Below are 20,712 nucleotides of genomic sequence, written 5' to 3'. Positions count from 1 at the left end.
TGTGATTGATTCTTCTGGCAATTCCCTGTGGTCATTTGATACTTGGGCTTATTGGTAGGAAGCCTCAAAAATCTCCCAAAGGTATCCAAAATCTCTGCTTTAATAACATTTATAAATTAACAGCTGGGCCAAGGCTTAAGTTGTCAGTGCTCAGTTATATCAAAATAGTAGTGAGGTCTCAGGAGAGGGGTCTCACCTGTACTTTTAAGCATTTAAACCAAATAATCATGATCTTTTCTTTAAGCCTACCAACTTTTTTCAATCATCTTAAGATACTATCCTTTATAGCAAGACATATGATTAGGTAGTCACTGTACACAGATGTTCAGGAAATAGAGGTTCTGCCTGTCTGCCAGATAATACAAAGTCCAAATAGAGTGGTCATAGGATCATAAATTTAGAGTTAGAAGGGACCTCATAGTCCATCCAGTTCATTCACTCATTTTACAAAAGAGAAAACTGAAGTATATGAAGATGAAGCAACTTGCCCAAGGTTACCCCTAGGATTATAGATCTAAAATTGAAAGGATCCTTAAAGGTCATCTTAGTACAACCTCCTCATTTTACAGAGGAAGAAACTAAGGCCAGGAGAGATTGTCACTTATGGAGCATTAAGAGATGGAATATGAACCTCAGTCTTCTGCCTTCAAAGTCTTTCCAGTGTGTTACAGTGACTAATAAAATGTTAGAAAAACAAAGGGAGGCAAACAGCTACTTGATAAATTGGTGAACAGTATAACCCCCAAAGCCCAGTGGAGATGTGGTTTTAGCTTACCCATTAGAGCAGTTCTTCACCTGAGGTTTATGAGGTTAGGGCTTTTCTTTTTGGAGCCATTTGAGGCAACCTTCTTAAAGATGGATAGTTAAAACCAAGGACTCAGGGTTGCTTCTTATTAATCAATCAAGCATATTTTTAAAATTAATCAGCCAATTTTTATTAGCATTCACTGTACTAAGCCCATATGTCTCTCTTTTCTACAATAGTTGCCCTCTGTCATAGAACCCCTAATTCTTCTAAACCCTTAGAGAAACTCATTGAACTACCAACCAGTATTTCACAAAGGGACAGATGAGGGAGGAAGAGCTTACAAACAATGAGAGAAAAAGAAGTGAAATGTGGCAGTGAGGCAGAGCTGCATACTGAAAGAGTACTGATCTTTCTTACTAAACTTGGAAAGATACTTGAGTTCAAATTCCATTGTCACTTACTTCCTGTGTGTCTCCTAGCAAGTATCCCAATCTCTCTAGCCATCTTTGTCTTCTTCTGTAAAAATGAACTGGTCTCTGAAAGGATTTTTAGCTTAGAATCTATGATCCTATATATAACTGTTGGCAAATTCTTAAACTTCCTGGATCTTGGTTTCCTCATTTATAAAAGTGAGGTTAGATGGCCTTAGAGGTCCCTTCCAAATATGGATGATTCAGTCAATGAAGCAGAAAGGGAAGGCAGCAATAGAAGGCTTAGCTAAGTGTTTGGAGGAATTGGGGTACTATAACAGAGGGTAGGTATTTTGGGGGGGAAAGATGAAGGCATACAGGCTAGTAGAGTATACAAAAATTCTCTTGCATTGCTTTGTATCAGGCACTGTGCTAAGCTCTGGAAGATATAAAGAAAGGCCAAAAAAAAAAAAAAAATACCAGTCCCTGCCCTCGTTGGAAAAGAGCATATGAAAACCATTATGTGCAAACAAGCTATTTCCAGCATAAATTGGAAATAATCAAAAGTGGGAAGGCTCTAGAATTAAGGGAAATTAGGAAAGCTTTATTTTAGAAGGTATGAATTTAACTAGCATCTAAAGAAAACTCGAGAAGTCAAGCGGCAGACATGAGGAAATAGTATCTAGTAATAAGGCTCAGTCAGTTCAAATGAGATAGGGTGTCACTAGATTGCAGAATATGTGGTGGAGGACTGGACAAGAAAACAGTGAAGTATAAGACGAATGGAAAGCCAGGAGGGGATCAGGTTGTGAAAAGTATAGAAAGTCAGACAGTGGGTCTTATATTTGATCTTAGGGACAATAGGGAGCCACTGGAGTTTATTAAAAAGGGTGTATATGTGATAGGATCAGACGTACACTAGAAAAATCACTTTAGTGGCTGAATGGAAGATAGATTAAAGTGGAGAGATATTTGAGGCAGGCATACCTCTCAATAGGCTATTACAAAAGTCAAGACAACAAATGATGTCACCCAGCATGGTGTTAGTGACAGAAGAGAGAAGAGAAGCCTATTGAGAGGTGTGCCTGCTTCAAATATCTCTCCACTTCAATCTATCTTATGTGAGAGGTGTTACAAAGGTAAAATTGATAATATTTGACAGTAGATTGAATATGAAGAGTGAGAGAGTGAAAAGTTGAGAATGACACCTTGGTGGTAAGCCTGGGAGACTGAGAAGATAGTGATACCCTAGACAGTAGTAAGGGCACTATTTCTTGAGGGGAAAGTTCAAGGGGAAATGATAATTAGGTCAGTTTGGGGCATAGTGAATATAAGATATCTATAGGACATCTGGTTTGTGATTGTTTATTGGACATCCTGGAGGTTAGGAGTGAGGTTACGGTTTGGTAAGTACATTGAAGAATCAGCATAGAGATGATCATTGAAGGTATAGGAACTATAGCAGATGGGCTATTAAACCAGGTAACTGTGGAGATCTCCCCACCCTCCAAGTCATAAGCTCTATGAAGGAGGAAACTGAGTTTCAGAAATATTCTCACAGATAGTATGTGGAAAAATTGCAATTTGAAACCAGTTTAACTAACATCAAACATAGCAGTCTTTGCCTTATATGAACCCCATTGCTTCTACATAGGTGTTGCTACATTGACCAGCACAGCCCCTGCCCATAAAATAACTGTAGAATCTCTTGCAAGTGTCTTTGGTTCTAAAATATGAATAAACAGATAAATCTTTATTCTAGATTATTGTATTTTCTTTTGATATTTTTATTTTCTTGTATTTTCATTTGATATCTTGGAGATTTTGAAGAGTTAGCTGTAGCAATAAAAAATTTTAGAGAAAAATAGTTCCATGAAGCCATGTGCTCACTTTTCAGTGGTGATCTGTAAAAAGGTTTTTGGGGAGGGGAGAAAGGATAAAATGGGAACTTGGCCCTGTACTGCTTAACATTTATTCAGGATATAAAAAATATCCATTTCCTCTAATTCTGTGATTTTCTCTTTGAGGACCTTGGCTTGGATTTGAGGGTGGGATGGATAGGAGCTTTGCCTCCCATTAAACATTGATTTCAACAATTTGTTACGCTATGAAGGCTTCCTGCTTCTAATTCCCCCCATTCAGGCAATTCATTTTTACATCTCTTCACCATACTATGAATAATGATATCAAAGGCTCTTCTGGTTGAAAGGCTCCGGATAGAGGATTCAGAGTGCTGAACCAAAAGAAAATGAGTGTCTTTGAATGGTCTTACAGAAGCACCCCACTAGGGAAAGAATAGAGTATACAAATGGAGTCTTCCAAGATAAAGACTTTGAATCTAGAAGCAGTTGCCCCCCAAATAATGCTCTCATCTTTTTAAGAGCACCATAATCCTTCCCCAAGCTTCAAAATTCACTTAATATTGCCATTTGTTCACTGAAATCGGTTGGAGTTCATCATTGGGAGGTCTGATATAAAAAAAAATATGGAAGAGTGAGAGAAAGAGATTCCACGTTTATTCCATAGAAATCACTTACATGTATCTAATTTTCAGCAGGAAGAATTATGTAATATAGAGGCTTGGAGAAAACACTAGACGTAAAGTCATGAGATCAGGTTTTGAACCCCATCTCTGGCACTTGCTTTCTCTCCACCCTTGCCCAATCACAGACTCTCAAAGATGGAAAGTGACTTTAGAAGCCCTTACTCTAAGCTGAATTTGATAAATGCTAACTTCTCAAAATCTACAAGGTTCTAGATCGATCATGGAAAATGAGAGAGATGCAATAAAATTGGAGAAGAACAATTATCCTGATAAAAAATATGGAGTCTTCATACTATATGTGAGTGAGTTTACCTTTGATCCCTATGAAATTTTTGATATTTCTGTTAAAAAGATAGTGAAGTGGAGTCAAGGAAGCAAGTTAATGGGCAGCAAGGTGGCATAGTGAATAGAACACCAGCCCTGGAGTTAGGAGAACCTGAGTTCAAATTCAGCCCCAGAAACTTAATGATTGCCTAGTTGTGTGACCTTGGGCAAGTCACTTAAACCCATTGCCTTGCAAAAATCAAAGGAAAAAAAAGGCAGTAAACAGTGTTAAATAAAGCCTCTAAATGGATTGTGGAGTAATAGAACTCACAAAAAAGACTGGAGTAAAACAATTTTTCAGTTTAAGATATCTTAGAAGGACCTCAGGAAAGGTCTGTCTCACTTAGATAAAAGGAGAGTGCAGTCCAGCACAGACTGGGTGTGAGCATTGTCAAAAGGAGGCTTTTAGCCAAAGGAGAGATTAGCAACCAAGTCCCCCTGGTCCAGGTTCATCAGCCTAGAGGCACAGCAGAGCAGCTATGAGGTCTCGACCTCAGTACAGAAGGCAAATCATGAGCCCCAGAACCCTGGCACAAGGCACAACTAGACCAGGCCACCCCAGTACAAGAAGCTTGGGGCAGTACCCATTGTATCCAAGGAGCAAAACTCAACTTTAAAAAATGAGCAAAAATTCAAAAAAGAGCCCTGATCAGAGAAAACTACTATGGTGACAGGGAAGATCAAAACACTAAGTAAGAAGATGAAAACACTGGCAAAATGCCTAAATGTGAAGCCTCAAAGGGAAATATGAATTGGTCTCAAATCCAAAAAGGAATTTAAAAACCAAGTAAGAGAGCTAGAAAAAAAAGGAAAAAGAAATGAGAAGTATGGAGAAGAATTATGAAAAAAGAGTCAATATCTTAGAAAAGGAAGCTCAAAAATTGAGTAAAGAAAATATCCCCTTAAAAATAGAATGGACTAAATGGGAAAATTTTCATCTAATTGAAGAATATGATTGTTTAAAAGTTAGAATTGGGCAAATGGAAACTAATGACTCTATGAGACATCAAGAATCAGTCAAGCAAAATAAAAAGAATGAAAAAAATAGAAAACATGTAAAATAGCTCATTGGAAAAACAACTGACCTGGAAAATAGAGCCAAGGGATATAATTTAAGAATTATTGGACTACCTGAAAACTATGATCAATAAAAGAGTCTGAACAACATTTTTATTCCTTTAGAGAGATCTTATTAATTTTGAGTTTAACAATTTTTCCCCCATTCTTGCTTCCCTCCCCCACCCCCACAGAAGGCAATCTGTTGGTCTTTACATTGTTTCCATGGTATACATTGATCTCAGGTGAATGTGATAGGAGACAAACAGTATCCTTAAGGAAGAAAAATAAAGAATAAGAGATCACAAAATTACATAATAAGATCTTTTTTTTCTAAATTGAAGGTAATGGTCCTTGGTCTTTGTTCAAACTCCACAGTTCTTTCTCTGGATACAGATGTTATTCTCTATTGCAGAGAGCCCCAAACTATCCCTGATTGTTGCACTGATGGAATGAGAGAGTCCATTAAGGTTGATCATCACCCCCTTGTTGCTGTTAGGGTGTACAATGTTTTTCTGGTCCTGCTCATCTTGCTCAGCATCAGTTCATGAAAATCCTTCCAGGCTTCCCTAAATTCCCATCCCTCCTGGTTTCTAATAAAACAATAGTGTTCCATGGCATGCATATACCACAGTTTGCTAAGCCATTCCCCAATTGAAGGACATTTAGTTGAATTCCAATTCTTTGCCACCACAAACAGGGCTGCTATGAATATTTTTGTACAAATGTTGTTTTTTTCCCCTTTTTCATCATCTCTTCAGGGTATAGACCCAATAGTGGCATTGCTGGATCAAAGGCTATGCACATTTTTGTTGCCCTTTGAGAATAATTCCAGGTTACTCTCCAGAAAGGTTGGATGAGTCCACAGCTCCACCAACAATGTATTAGCGTCCCAGATTTCCCACATCCCTTCCAACATTGATCATTGTCCTTTCTGTTCATATTGACCAGTCTGAGAGAGGTGCGAGGTGTTACCTCAGAGATATTTTAATTAGCATTTCTCTAATAGTGATTTAGAGCAGTTTTTCATATGACTATGGATCACTTTGATTTCCTCATCTGTAAATTGCCTTTGCATATCATTTGAGCATTTGTCAATTGGGGAATGGCTTTATTTTTGAAAATTTGACTCAGTTCTCTCTATATTTTAGGAATGAGTCCTTTGTCAGAAATACTAGTTGTAAAAATTGTTTCCCAATTTACTACATTTCTTTTGATCTTGGTTACAGTGGTTTTATCTGTGCAAAAGCTTTTTAATTTAATGTCATTAAAATTATCGATTTTGTTTTTAATGATATTCTCCATCTCTTCCTTGGTCATGAACTGCTTCCCTTTCCATGGATCTGACAAGTAAACTACTCCTTCATCTTCAAGTTTGCTTATAGTAATGTTTTTATGTCTAAATCCTGTATCCATTTTGATCTTATCTTAGTATAGGGTGTGAGGTGCTCATCTAATCAAAGTTTCTTCCATACTAACTTCCAATTTTCCCAATAGTTTTTATTGAAGAGAGAGTTTTTATCCCAATAGCTGGACTCTTTGTGTTTATCAAACAGCAGATTATTATAATCATTCCTGCTATTGCACCTAATCTTTTCCACTGATCTACCACTCTATTTCTTAGCCAATACCAGTCGGTTTTGATAACTGATGCTTTATAAAATAATTTTGGACCTGTAAAGCTAAGTCACCTTCTTTTGCACTTTTTTTCATTGACCCTGGAAATTCTTGACTTTTTATTTCTCCATATGAATTTACTTACAACTTTTTCTAATTCACTAAAGTAATGTTTTTTGGAATTTTGATTGGTAGAGCACTAAGCAGGTAATATACTTTTGGTAGAATTGTCCTTTTTATTGTTAGCTCAGTCTGTCCATGAGCAGTTGATGTTTACCCAGCTATTTAAATCTGATTTTATTTGCATGAGAAGTATTTTGCAATTGTTTTCAAAAAGTTTTTGAGTCTGTCTTAGCATACAGACTCCCATTTATTTTTTATTGTCTGAGCTTAATTTGAATGGGATTTATCTTTCTAGCTCTTTCTGCTGTATCTTGCTAGTCATATATAGAAATGTAGTAGATCTATGAGGGTTTATTTTATATCCTTTAACTTTGCTAATGTTGCTAATTTGGGGGGATTTGGGGGGTTTCTCTAGGTATACCATCATGTCATCTGCAAAGAGTAGAGTTTTGTCTCTTGCTTCCCAATTCTAATTCCTTCAATTCCTTTTTCTTCTCTTATTGCTGAAGCTAACATTTCTAGTACAATATTGAATAGTAGTGTTTCACCCCAATCTTATTGGGAATGCCTCTAGCCTCTCCCCATTGAATATAATCCTTATTGATAGTTTCAGATAGATACTGCTTATTACTCTAAGGAACAGTGTATTGATTCCTACACTCTCTAGTGTTTTTAGTAGGAATGGATGCTATATTTTGTCAAAAGCTTTTTCGGCATCTATTGATATAATCACATAATTTCTGATAGGGTTTTGTTGATATAATTGATTATACTAACAGTTTTCCTAATATTAAACCAACCCTGCATCCCTGGGATGAATTCTACTTGGTCAAAAATGTATTATCTTAGTGATAATTTCTTGTAATCATTTTGCTAAGATTTTATTTAAGATTTTTGCATCTAGGGGCGGCTAGGTGGCACAGTGGATAAAGCACCGGCCCTGGAGTCAGGAGTACAGGGGTTCAAATCTGGTCTCACACACTTGGTAATTACCTAGCTGTGTGGCCTTGGCCAAGCCACTTAATCCCATTTGCCTTGCAAAAACCTAAAAAAAATATTTTTGCATCTATATTCATCAAGGAGATAGGTCTATAATTTTCTTTCTCTGTTTTAACTCTTCCTGGTTTAGGTATCAGCACCATATTGGTTTCATAGAAAGAGTTAGTCAAAACCTAAGGTTTTGAAATTATAATAATAGAAAAGGGGGAACTCTGGCTCTCCCCATATCCTTGGTTATTAAAAATCATTTTTCTTACCTAAATATTCCTCTTTGTAACTTTAACTTCTCATTAAACCTCCTGGACTGTCACTTGACAGCCTTTCAAACACTTGAAGACTAATAATCTGTCTGCCTCTGATTTTTGTCCTTCCTTCTTAGAAGATCATGATATCAGGGAGGTGATGCCATGACAAGCACATGAATCGAATTTGAGTGAGTCACCCACCTCACGTTCTTCTCCAGAGCCATCTGGGTCCAGTGGCTAGTTATGAATTGAAACAACTGGAGATGGCCCTGGATGTAAGGCAATCAGAGTTAAGTGACTTGCCCATTGTCACACAGCTATTAAGTGTCAAGTGTCTTGGGCTGGATTTGAACTCCCATCTTCCTAACTCCAAGATCAGTGCTCTATCCACTGGGCCATCTAACTGCCCTTAGCTGCCTCTAGTCTTTTCATCTCCAAATTAAACATTTCCATTTACATTATCTAATTCTCATAGAGGGTAATCTTAAATATTTCACCATTCGAATCACCTATTTAGGAAATGTTTTGTGTGTGTCTACCAATCCCCTTCCTAAGTAAGAACTTATAACATTGATCATAGTACTCAGTGCGATCTGACCAGGGCAAAATCTAAGGGTATCATCTCTTCCCTAAGCCTTAACATTGTATCTCTATTAATGTAGTCTAAGATTATCTTCACCTTGGGGGCTACCATATCCTGCTGCTGACTCCTATTGAGTTTGCTTGCAATACATTTTGAAAAAATTATTAAAATGTCATGTTCAGACAAATTGCTGTCTAACCCTATGTCTCCCATATTATACTTGTGAATTTGATTTTTAACCTAAATGTAAGACTTGCCATTTATCCATATTAAATTGCATCTAATTTTCTAGCCCATTGAGATAATTATAATAATAGTCGACATTTATATAGCATTTTAAGTTTTGTAAAGTCCTTTACATAAATTATCTCATTTATCTATTTTGATTCAGTCTGTCATGTAGTGTGTTAGCTCCTTCTTTTCTCTTTGTATCATGTGTAAATTTGATGAGCATGCCATCTATGCTTCAATCTAAGTCACTGATAAAAAAAAATATTAAACTGTACAGGGTTAAGCACAGATTCTAGGTGAACTCTAGTGAATGCTTCTTTCCAGAGTGAAAGAAATAGTGACAATAGTGGTCACACTGTTGGCCTAGCAGTCAGGAAATCTACTGTTGAGTGTAACACTATTCTCCTTTTCACTCAGGCTTACTTTGTTCATTTGGGTTGTAGAGAGACAAATTGTAAAACGTTTTTAAAAACTGTTCATTGTACTTGCACAACTATTTATTTTTGGTTTTTATGTATGGTTTCTCCTTATATTTCTTTCACGCTTGTCAATATTGGGTTTCATACTCAAGAATCCTTTTAGCATTGTCCATTTTTCGCCTTAACAGAGTGAATATGCTCATAGATAGTTATTAACTTTCTCATAGTGTGCATAGTTGATGCAGATGAGAGCTCTCTTTTTTTCTGTAAACCTGGACTACCTTACTTATTTGCTCTCCTTTAGAGTGCTCTTGGACAACTTAGAGCTTACTATCCATGGATAGACACGGAGAGAACATTGCATATTTTTCTTCCCTCCCTGGAAAATGGGGAAGAAATGTTTTTCCAACAATGTAGGAGACTGCATTGAAAAATCTTTGTGGCTCTTGCTTTGATTAGAAGTTCATTTAATCTGCTTTCCCCCTTGGATTGGTTTTTTTTCTCTTTTGATTCCCAGTCTTACTACCAACATTCAAAAGTAAGTAAGATTGCAAAAACTTGAATGGTCAACCAGATTTTTATAATATATGCACACATCCTGGGAACATACTTCAATATGATTTATAGCAATAGCATTTTAGAAGTGGCCATGGTCTGCTGTTGCTTTTGTCATCTGGGGGAGGGGAATCAAGAGCAATGCTATTTGGTTCCCATCTATCTATCTTCTTTTGTATTAAAGAACATGTAAACCAAGGGAGTACCTGGGACAGTGAGCAGATACCAGGGTCTCTGTTGCCTCAGAAAATCCTGGGGAAAAGTCAGTGCAAAGTAATATCACCATAGTCATTTACCTTCATCTAGAATGCTCTAGTGGACAATTGGACTGGATATTTGATCCCTGGCTCCATAGTCCCTGCCTCTCTCATTGTGGAGTAATGATGCCTGATGGCCCTCAGCGCTCCACCCTCAGTAGTATAGTTCATTGTCTAGACTCTTAGCTGGCTTGCTTCTCTTGTTTCAGCCATTGCCATTCTCCAGCTGTTCTTCATCTCATAATTTTTATCTCCCCACTGCTTAGCTTATTTATCTATACCTCTCTATCCTTACCTCTTTTCAAAGTCAGAATCCACCAAAAAAATAGCACTTTGAATGGTTTTCCTTTAAGTAAGACTAAATCTCCTGAAAATGGAACTTTCTGTTGGCCAGAACTTTGTTCTATGTTCAAGTATTTTTTAGTAGCTCTGAAAAGGTAAGTTACATATTTATACAAAACACTGAACTTTTTTTTTAGTTTTTGCAAGGCAAATGGGGTTAAGTGGCTTGCCCAAGGCCACACAGCTAGGTAATTATTAAGTGTCTGAGACCGGATTTGAACCCAGGTACTCCTGACTCCAGGGCCAGTGCTTTATCCACTGCGCCACCTAGCCGCCGCTGAACTTAATTTTTGAAAGCTTTCTATTTTCACAATATCCTTCATTGGATGACCCTACACATTCTACCTCTTTTCTTGCCTCTTGGCCTCTTTTTTGAAGATTTAATTTATTTTGAGTTTTACAATTTTTCCCCTTATCTTACTTCCCTCCCCCCATCCCCAACAGAAGGCAATTTGCCAGTCCTTACACTGTTTCCATGGTATACATTGATCCAAATTGAATGTGATGAGAGAGAAATCATATCCTTAAGGAAGAAACGTAAAATATAAGGAATAGCAACATTAGACAATAAGTTATCAGGTTTTTTTCCAAATTAAAGTTATTAGTCCTTGGCCTTTGTTCAAACTCCACAGCTCTTTCTCTGGATACAGATGGTATTCTTCATCGCAGACAGCCCCAAGTTGCCCCTGGTTGTTGCACTGACGGAATGAGCGAGTCAATGAAGGTTGATCATCACCCCCATGTTGTTGTTAGGGTGTACAATGTTTTTCTGGTTCTGCTCATCTTGCTCAGCATCAGTTCATGCAAATCCCTCCAGGCTTCCCTGAATTCCCATCCCTCCTGGTTTCTAACAGGACAATAAGTGTTCCATGACATACATATACCACAGTTTGCTAAGCCATTCCCCAATTGAAGGACATTTACTTGATTTCCAATTCTTTCCCACCACAAATAAGGCTGCAATGAATATTTTTGTACAAGTGATGTTTTTGCCCTTTTTCATTATCACTTCAGGGTATATTGGCTTCTGTTTTTACTGACTCTCTTCAAGCAAATAAATTTGACTTTAACTGAAATCAATATGTTTATGCTTGGACTCTTCCTCCTTACTGTGATTATCAAGCTTCCTCCCTCTCTTCCTTTCACTTTTCCGACTTGCTCCTACCAAAGCCCAGCCTTCTCAGTGAAATTTTCGTAAATCATTCAGAAATAACAAGTGAATCTTTCATATAAGAGTATGCTGAAAAATATTTAACAACCAGCTCACTATAAAAAGTATGCACAGCAGTTTCAAATTTAACCTGCATTATTATCATCATCTGCATTATTTTCTTCACATGAACAAGTAATTAAACTCTGATTTGTATCATTTGCTGATTTTGATGTAAGTGCTCACACTGAAAATTTAACAGTCAGCTCTCCTGACCTGATTTGAATTGACTCCAGCACACTTCTTGACTAAATGTGGCAATCTCAACATTTCCCTCAGCTGTCTCTGCTCCTTAGTCTACTTATTAATTTTATTTTATTATAAGATTTGTGTGTTTGGTGATCAGACTCAATCCATGACCATTTGATTTTTATTTTTATCTGTATCCATGTGTGCTTTGTTTCATTTGTCCTTAGACCCCTTGTCTTTACCAAAAATATTCATACTTCAGGTATACCTTTTTTTTGTAGGTTTTTGCAAGGCAGTGGGGTTAAGTGACTTGCCCAAGGCCACACAGCTAGGTAATTATTAAGTGTCGAACTCAGGTACTCCTGGCTCCAGGGCCATAACTCTATCCACTGTGCCACCTAGCCACCCAGGTATACCTTTTGATACTGAGAAAGATAGTGATAAACCTTTGATATTTTTCCCTTATACTTCAAACTTTGATCTGTGTGAAGCTGGGCAAGTCACATTTGCTCTTGATTCCGCTTGTGAACCTGGATGAATTCATTCAGAGCCATCTCCAGTATCCTGATCTGTATCTGGCCACTGGGACCACAGAATAAAGTGAGGCTGGCTACAACACAGCAATTCACATGCATATCTTGACATCACCTCTCTGATGACATAGTCTTCTTCAAGAATGAAAGACAAGGAGTGGCTAGGTGGCACAGTGGATAGAGCACTGGCCTTGGAGTCAGGAGTATCTGAGTTCAAATCTGGCCTCAGACACTTAATAATTACCTAGCCGTGTGGCCTTGGGCAAGCCACTTAACTCCACTGCCTTGAAAAATCTAAAAAAAAAAAAGGAAGGACAGGTGCTCACTTTAGCATCACATATACTGAAATTGGAACGAAACAGAGAAGATTAGCATGGCCCCTGTGCAATGATGACATGCAAATTCGTGATGTGCTCTATATTTTTAATAAAATCAGGGATGAAACAAGGATGCCTGTTATCACCATTACTATTCAGTATTGTATTAGAAATATTATCTTCAGCAATGAGTGAAGAAAAAGAAATTGAAAGAATTAGAATTGGGAGGGAAGAAACAAAACTCACTCTTTGCAGATGACGTGATGATATACTTACAGAATACTAAAATATCATTAAAAATTAATAAAAACAATTAGCACCTTTAGCAAAGTCACAGGATATAAAATAAACCTACATAAATCCTCAACATTTCTATGTATTGCTATCAAGATACAGCAGCAAGACCTGGAAAAAGAAATCCCATTTAAAGTAACATCAGACAATATAAAATACTTAGGAGTCTACCTGCCAAGGCAGACTCAAAAACTCTATGAAAACAACTATAAAACACTTTTTACACAAATAAAATCAGATTTAAATAATTGGGTAAATATCAAATCCTCGTGGATAGGCCAAGCTAATACAGTAAAAATGACAATTCTACCTAAATTAATTTATTTAGTGCCTTGCCAATCAAACTTCCAAAAATTACTTTAATGAACTAGGAAAAAATATAACTAAATTCATGTGGAGATATAAAAAGTCAAGAATATCAAGGGATTTATAGAAAAAGGGTATAAAAGAAGGTGGCTTAGCCTTACCAGATCTAAAATTATATTATAATGCATCAGTCATCACAACTGTCTGGTACTGGCTAAGAAACAGAGAGGTAGATCAGTGGAATACACTAGGTGCAAAAGAGACAAGAGGAAATGATTATAGTAATCAGCTGTTTGATAAACCCAAAGAGCCCTGCTTCTAGAATAAGAACTCTCTCTTCAATAAAACTTGTTGGGAAAATTGGAAGTTAGTATGGCAGAAACATGGATTAGACCAACATCTCACACCCTTATACCAAGATAAGATCAAAGTGGATACAGGATTTAGACATAAAAGCAAACTAGAACAAGGAAGAATTTACCTGTCAGATCTATGGAAAGGGAAGCAGTTAATGACTAATTAAGTGATAGAGAACATCATTAAAAACAAACTGGATAATTTTGATTATATTAAATTCAAAAGCTTTTGCACAAACAAAATCACTGTAACCAAGATCAAAGGAAATATAGTAAATTGGGAAACAATTTTTACAACTAGTATTTCTGACAAAGGACTTTTTCTAAAATATGTAGAGAACTGAGTCAAATTTATAAAAAAAAAAAAGAAACAAGCTATTCCCTAATTGACAAATGGTCAAAGGATAGGCAGAGGCAATTTACAGATGAAGAAATCAAAGCTATCTATAGTCATATGAAAAATTGCTCTAAATCACTACTTATTAGAGAAATGCAAATTAAAGCATCTCTGAGGTATCACCTCACACCTCTCAGACTGGCCAATATAACCAGAAAGGACAATGATCAATATTGGAGGGGATGCAGGAAATTTGGAACACTGATGCATTGTTGGTGGAGGTGTGAACTGCTCCAACCTTTCTGAAGAGCAATTTGGAATTATGCCCAAAGGGCAATAAAAATATGCATACCCTTTGACCCAGCAATACCACTTCGGGGTCTGTACCCTGAAGAGATCTTGAAAAAGGGTAAAACATCAATTGTACAATTCACAGCAGCTGTGTTCGTGGTGGCAAAGAATTGAAAACTGATTGAATATCTATCAATGGACATATGGTATATGTATGTTATAGAACACTGTTGTTCTATGAAAAACCAGGAGTGATGAGAATTCAGAGAAACCTGGAAGGATTTGTGTGAACTGATGCTGAATGAGATGAGCAAAACCAGAAGAACATTGTACACCCTTACAGCAATATGAGGGTGATGAGTAACCTTAATGGGCCTATTCATTCCATCAGTGCAATAACAGACAGTTTTGGGGTTCTGCGACAGAGAATACCATTTGTATCCAGAGAAAAGAACCGTGGAGTTAAAACAAAGACCAAGGACTATTACCTTCAATTTTGTTTTTAAAAGGGAGTTTTTTGGCTCTTTTTTGCTATTTGTTTTGCTATAATTTTGCTGTGATATTTTTTCTTCAAGGATATGATTTTTCTCTCAACACATTCAATTTTTTTTAGATTTTTCAAGGCAATGGGATTAAGTGGCTTGCCCAAGGCCACACAGCTAGGTAATTATTAATTGTCTGAGCTCGGATTTGAACCCAAGGCCAGTGCTGTATCCACTGCACCACCTACCCGCCCCCAACACATTCAGTTTTGATCAATGTATAGCATGGAAACAATGTAAAGATTGTCACACTGCCTTCTGAGGGGGGAGAATGGGGAGGGGAGGGAGAGTGGGGGGGGGGATGTGTAAAATTCAAAACCTTATAAAAATGATAGAAACTACTATTGTATATAATTGGAAAACAAAATCTATAATAAAAAAATGAAGGACAAACATTATCAGCATCATGAAGCACAGTTTAGGATTCAAGGCTCATATTTAGTCATAGAATCAGGGATCAAGATCAGCAAAAGATCTCAAAGGCCATTGAATCTGACCCTCTTGTTTAACAGAGGAGGAAACAGGGTTAGAGAAGGAAAATGCCTTACCCAACATCACACAAGCAATCATAGAGATGTAAGGAATCTCAAAAGTCTTTGAGTTCAATCCCCTCTTTTTACAAAGGAGGAAACTGAGGCTAAACTAGAAATGACTTGTGTAAAGTCTTAAAGCTAGTAGGCCTGAGAGATAAAATCTGAACCCAGATCTCTTGAGATCAAAGCCATCTCCATGCCCCATTGCCTCCTAGAGTTGATATTTTGCATTAATTACTACTTATTATTCACTACTCTTCATTAAAAATAGGATGTATAAACAAATTCCATTGCTAATGACATCTCACTCTGATTATTAGTAATGTTATTGTAACAAGTCTTTTGGTCGGATTCATTCCAGTCAAGCTATCTCTTCACCTCTGCAGATACTGTTTTATTCTGTGACTTACCTCTGATTCTTTGAGCAACTTTCAAGGACCTTAGTAATTCAATGGCAAATTAGCTTACTCACCTCTCTTTAAATTAGCTTCATTTACTGAAGGGAAGTTCCTAAAGTCTACTCTGACCCTGTCACTGAATGCCAGAACATTTCATGAAAAGATGACTGATGAGCCATTCACAACTGCCAGAGAAATGTATTTCCTTTCCCAGGGTCAGAGAGCCCCAGAGGGCAATCAGGGACATATGTGCCCAGCAGCCCATCAAACAACCTGTGCTTTTGCATTTTCCTGATGGTTTAAAGTTAGGCAGAAGTAGTCTGCCTCTGTTGGAAACTCTGCCTAATTGCCTGGCATTCTGGGAATTGTCCAGCTTGTTTGAGGGAGATAGGCCAACCATTTGTCTTGCTTTCAGGATGCTGAGTACACAGTACAATTTATGTTTAAAACCAACTAGCTCAGTTGGGTAAAGCAAAGCACAGCACCAGAACTGAAGGATTTCAGAGTTAAAAAGGGTCTTCTGTGTTCAAAGGACCATAGATTGAAAGATACAAAGGACCTTAACTTCATTTTAGAGTAGAGTAAACCAAGTCCCAGAAGGTAGAATGATTTGCCCAAGGTCACACAAGCAGTAAGATTTGAACCCAGGTCCTCTGATTCCAGATTGAGCACTCCCTCTAATTCAACCTCTTTCTTATGCAGGAATCCCTTCTATATCATCTTCCAAAAGGCAACATCCAATTTCTGCTGAAATGACTCCTGTAAAGGGAAATATACAACTTCATGATACTAGCCCCTCCATTTTTGGTAATCTCTGCTTGTTTAAAAAAGTTTGTTTCTTGTTGTTCAGTCATTTTATTCTTGTATTACTCTTCATAACCCCATTTGGGGTTTCCTTGGCAAACATGCTGGAGTGGTTTGTCATTTCATTTTCCAGCTCATTTGTGAATGAAAAAACTGAGACAAACAAATGAAGTGGTTTGCCCAGGGTCAAACATCTAATAAGTGTCTGAGGCCAGATTTGAACTGGGAAGATAAATTTCCAGGCCCAGCACTTAATCCACTAGAGCACCACTTTGCTGCCTCCTTGTTTCTTAGATTGAAGAAGACTCTGCCTTCCTTTAATTCCTTTTTGGTTCCATTTCTAATTTTGTTCTATGAAGTCTAGCAGTGAGTCTTTTGAGACCATAGGTTGGATCCTCTAGCATTTATAATCAGACCCACACAAGAAAGTGCTTCATTACATGACTTCTCTATTTTTTCCAACTTTTTCACATTTTTATTTAAAATTTTAATTTCCAATTTCTATTCCTCCCTCTTTCTCATCCTCCCTCCCTGAGGGGTTAAGCAATCAGATATAGGTTATACATGTGCAATTATGTAAACCATTCCCTTATTACTCATTTTGCATAAGAAGACTCAAAAGAAAAAAAATATGAAAGAAAGTGAAAAATAGCATGCTTCAGTCTGTGTTCAGTCAATATCAATTCTTTCTCTGGAGGTAAAAGTATCTTCTTTGGGATTCTTAGACACACACACACATATACATATGTGTATATATATATATACATATATATGTATATATATACATATATAAAAATAGCTAAGTCATTAACAAATGACCATCACACAATATTGCTTTTACTGTATACAATGTTCTCCTGGCTTCACTATGCATCAGTTCATGTAAATCTTTGCAGGTTTTTCTGAAATCTTTTTGTTTGTTATTTCCTATAGTACAATAAATTCAAATTTTACTGTGGACACAATGTGTTTCTCATTTTATGTCTGAGGAAACAAAGCTCTAGAGCAGTAGTCAGGGAGAAAGTGTCTGAATTAGAATTTGAATCAGATCCTCTGACTCTATCTTCTAGCCCAAGCATTACACTGGCCCCAAAAGGGGACATTGAATTTTGGATACAACATGCAATTTTTACAGTATTATAAATGCTTTAAGATAAATGATTAGGATTTTATAATGCCGGAATCTTCCTCTTTGGGATTTGTCACAGCACTTAGTCCAAGGCTGATCAGACAATCCTGTTGCCTGGATTTGATGAGCATATAGACTTATTAACTTAGAGCTCTTTAACCATCATCTCTATCATCCTGCCTGTCCCTAATATTTCCCAAAGGTTTCAGTGAGTCTCCCAAAGATGAGTTCATATTCCAAGATTTTGATTCACTTGCACTATAGTCTGCAGAACATTGAGCCTAAAGGCGTATGGGATGATAGCAAATTGTCCCAGACATGTTTCTATCTGAATTCCATTTAATTAGATACTAAAAATGAGAAGATTATGATGATGATGATGATGATAACTTACATTTGCAATACCACCATAAGATTCTACACATATCGTCTCATTTGATTCTTAACACATACCTAGAAATTAGATAGTAAAGATCTGCATTTTACAACTGAGGAGAGCAAAGTTCAGAGAAATTATGGAATTTGCTCATGGACCTACAGCTAGTGACAGTCAGGGCAGGATTGAAACTCAGATCTTTCTTGCCGCTTGGTCCAACACACCCTTGCATTATCCAGGCTTCTGACAAATAGCTACACTTCAGTTACTAGGAGGATGAGTTCTTACTGGAGTGAACAAGTAAATCATCACAGTTAGTTCGAAGATATTAGTTGCCCCGTTTTTAAGAAGTATTTCATTCTCAGACCTTTAAATACTTCTCAGATTAGGCCAGTGATTCCCTCTAGGAATGGCTGTCATGTTGCCTTTAAGACATTTGCTCTTCCTCCAGAAAATAACTGTCCCTCCTATAAGAAATATTAAATTTGTCCCTGGTTCTGAAGATTTTATATTAACCTATTTTTTAATCTTTACTGAAGAAAATCCTTTTTTCTGCTTCTCCCTCTTCGATCATCTGAATACTGACAGCTGCCTCTGCCTGGTCCTTCTGACTTGGCTATTCAGCATCTCTTGAATTACCAAAGATTTTGTTGTTCTCCATGGTAGAAAATAAGCTCAGACACTGTTAGCTTTCAAGAATTTTAAGTCTAGAGGAGCCATTCTGTTAGGCCTATTTTTTAAAATGTATTCTTTTTTATTCACTGTAACACTTCTAAATTGTATTTATACAACTTGGAAGAACTATATACAATGACAAGAAAAGTTGTTGATGAAACAGATATTGTCAAAATGTTAGGTTTCAGAACATCAAATTATAGGGAACTTTATTTCATATCTTTCTTCATAAGTTAAAGTTGCATTGTTGCTCTTGATATTTTCAATCAATCACTTATTTGGCTTATTGCCATTCAATGGGCAAAATTGTCAAGTTATTAATTCTGTTGGGTAATTGAAATGAATTAAAGCACAGACCTGCCGGACAGACTGAGATGACCAATTCCTTGGAGTCTTTGGTTCCCAATTAAGTATAATGGTACTAGGGAAAAAATGAATGTTAATTCCATGAAATTTTATTAAGTGTCTCCTCTGTATCTAGGACTATATCCAGGAAGTGTCACGATATAGACTCAGGACCAAAATATCTTTTCAGATTTCAGAGTAAGATGGGCATATCACCCTGGCATCCACCCAACCTTGTTACCACATATCTCTTCTTAGAAGTGGCACACACTCTTGTGGTTCCCATCAGCTGCCTCTTCTTCCTGGTCTTCCATTTCATTTCCTTTACACATTGACTTTTAATCATCTATTTTTGGTAGCATATTTCTGGTAATATTGAATGAGATTTGGAATGCTCATTATCTATACTCCCTTGAATATTTCAGGCATCAATCAAGACATATTATTAAATATTCAAGGAGTTTCATGTGTACATGTGGAGTCAACAGCATTTAAGATGTAGGCATTCTCATCTTCCTTCTATTTTTACTCTGTCCAAACTTTCCACTGGAGAGGAAGGTAGCTGGTGAGTGGGTAAAAACTATGGAGATGAATCAGGAGGGTATCCTGGAGAAGAATTAAAACATAGTTGTCCTGGGCCTCCTCCTTAAATTGGAGATTCTAGAAAAAACTAGGCAATGAGAGAGAGAGACAGACAGACACACAGACACACAGAGACAGAGACACCACAGTGCATGGGTACCCATGTTTCCAGTCTGCAGAATTGTCTGGGGTAGAACAAGCTTCCATAGTGAAGAGCTTTATATGCCATGATAGACAAATTCCTGTGGTGATGGGTCAACAGTTCAGCCCAATGGAAAAATTCTCTGAAGTCTCTCATGTGACAAGCTGTGGTTTGGAATGTGACAGAGGTTTCAGCTCTTTTATATATCAGCTTCTTCTCAGTATCCTTCTGTCCCTTTAGGGTCCTGAAGAATGTCTTGAAACATGTATCTTCTCTCTTGAAACTGGAATGCAAAATCTTATCCTTGTTTTAAAACAACAACTACTGAGATAGAGAGAGTATAGTGAAAAAAGGCTTGGTCTGAAAAATATGGGAATTTACTAGACTGTAAATACAATATGCATCATCAATCAGTAAACCCAAAGAGATATTGTGATCTTCAGTAGTATTCAGAGAGATATAGTTTCCATTTATAAGAAACTTATAGTCCCTCTGTCCTTTGACCTGGTCAACCTTTATCTAGAGTTTGGTGTTCAGTTCTGATATCAACCATAGAGGAGAAGAGGTGATAGGGAGGGGAAAGAGACAGTGGCAAAAAAGACATATATTAGATTGCTATCAGGAAAACCCTCCCAGAAATTATAGCTATTCAAAAATGGAATGAACTACTTCAGGAGGAAGGGACTATTGAAGGTTTTTGAGCAGAACCTGGGTAATATTTTGCCCTCTGACCAGACAAACAGACCCAATCCTTATTCAGAGCATAGACTACAAGCCACCTCACATTTTATCAGACTGGCTAATATGATAGAAATGGAAAATGATAAATTTTAGAGGAGATGGCGGAAAACTGCTACACTAATATATTGTTGGTGGATTTGTGAACTGATCCAGTTATT

At 37.0% G+C, this 20,712-nt stretch overlaps 1 protein-coding gene and 1 non-coding gene across 3 annotated transcripts in view; both read left to right on the top strand.

The window, feature by feature from the left end:
• IL1RAPL2 (interleukin 1 receptor accessory protein like 2) overlaps nucleotides 1–20,712 on the top strand; it is a 1,037,032-nt gene that overhangs the window by 658,975 nt on the left and 357,345 nt on the right. The gene's annotated exons all lie outside the window — the stretch shown is intronic.
• On the top strand, nucleotides 12,705–12,811 carry LOC141503612 (U6 spliceosomal RNA). The gene has a single exon (XR_012472958.1). It is a non-coding gene; the product is annotated as a U6 spliceosomal RNA (small nuclear RNA).

This window comes from Macrotis lagotis, chromosome X (assembly GCF_037893015.1).
Source record: "Macrotis lagotis isolate mMagLag1 chromosome X, bilby.v1.9.chrom.fasta, whole genome shotgun sequence".
NCBI classification, from domain to species: domain Eukaryota; kingdom Metazoa; phylum Chordata; class Mammalia; order Peramelemorphia; family Peramelidae; genus Macrotis; species Macrotis lagotis.
Note: the sequence above shows the minus strand (reverse complement) of the source record. Positions and strands in the feature narration are given on the sequence as shown.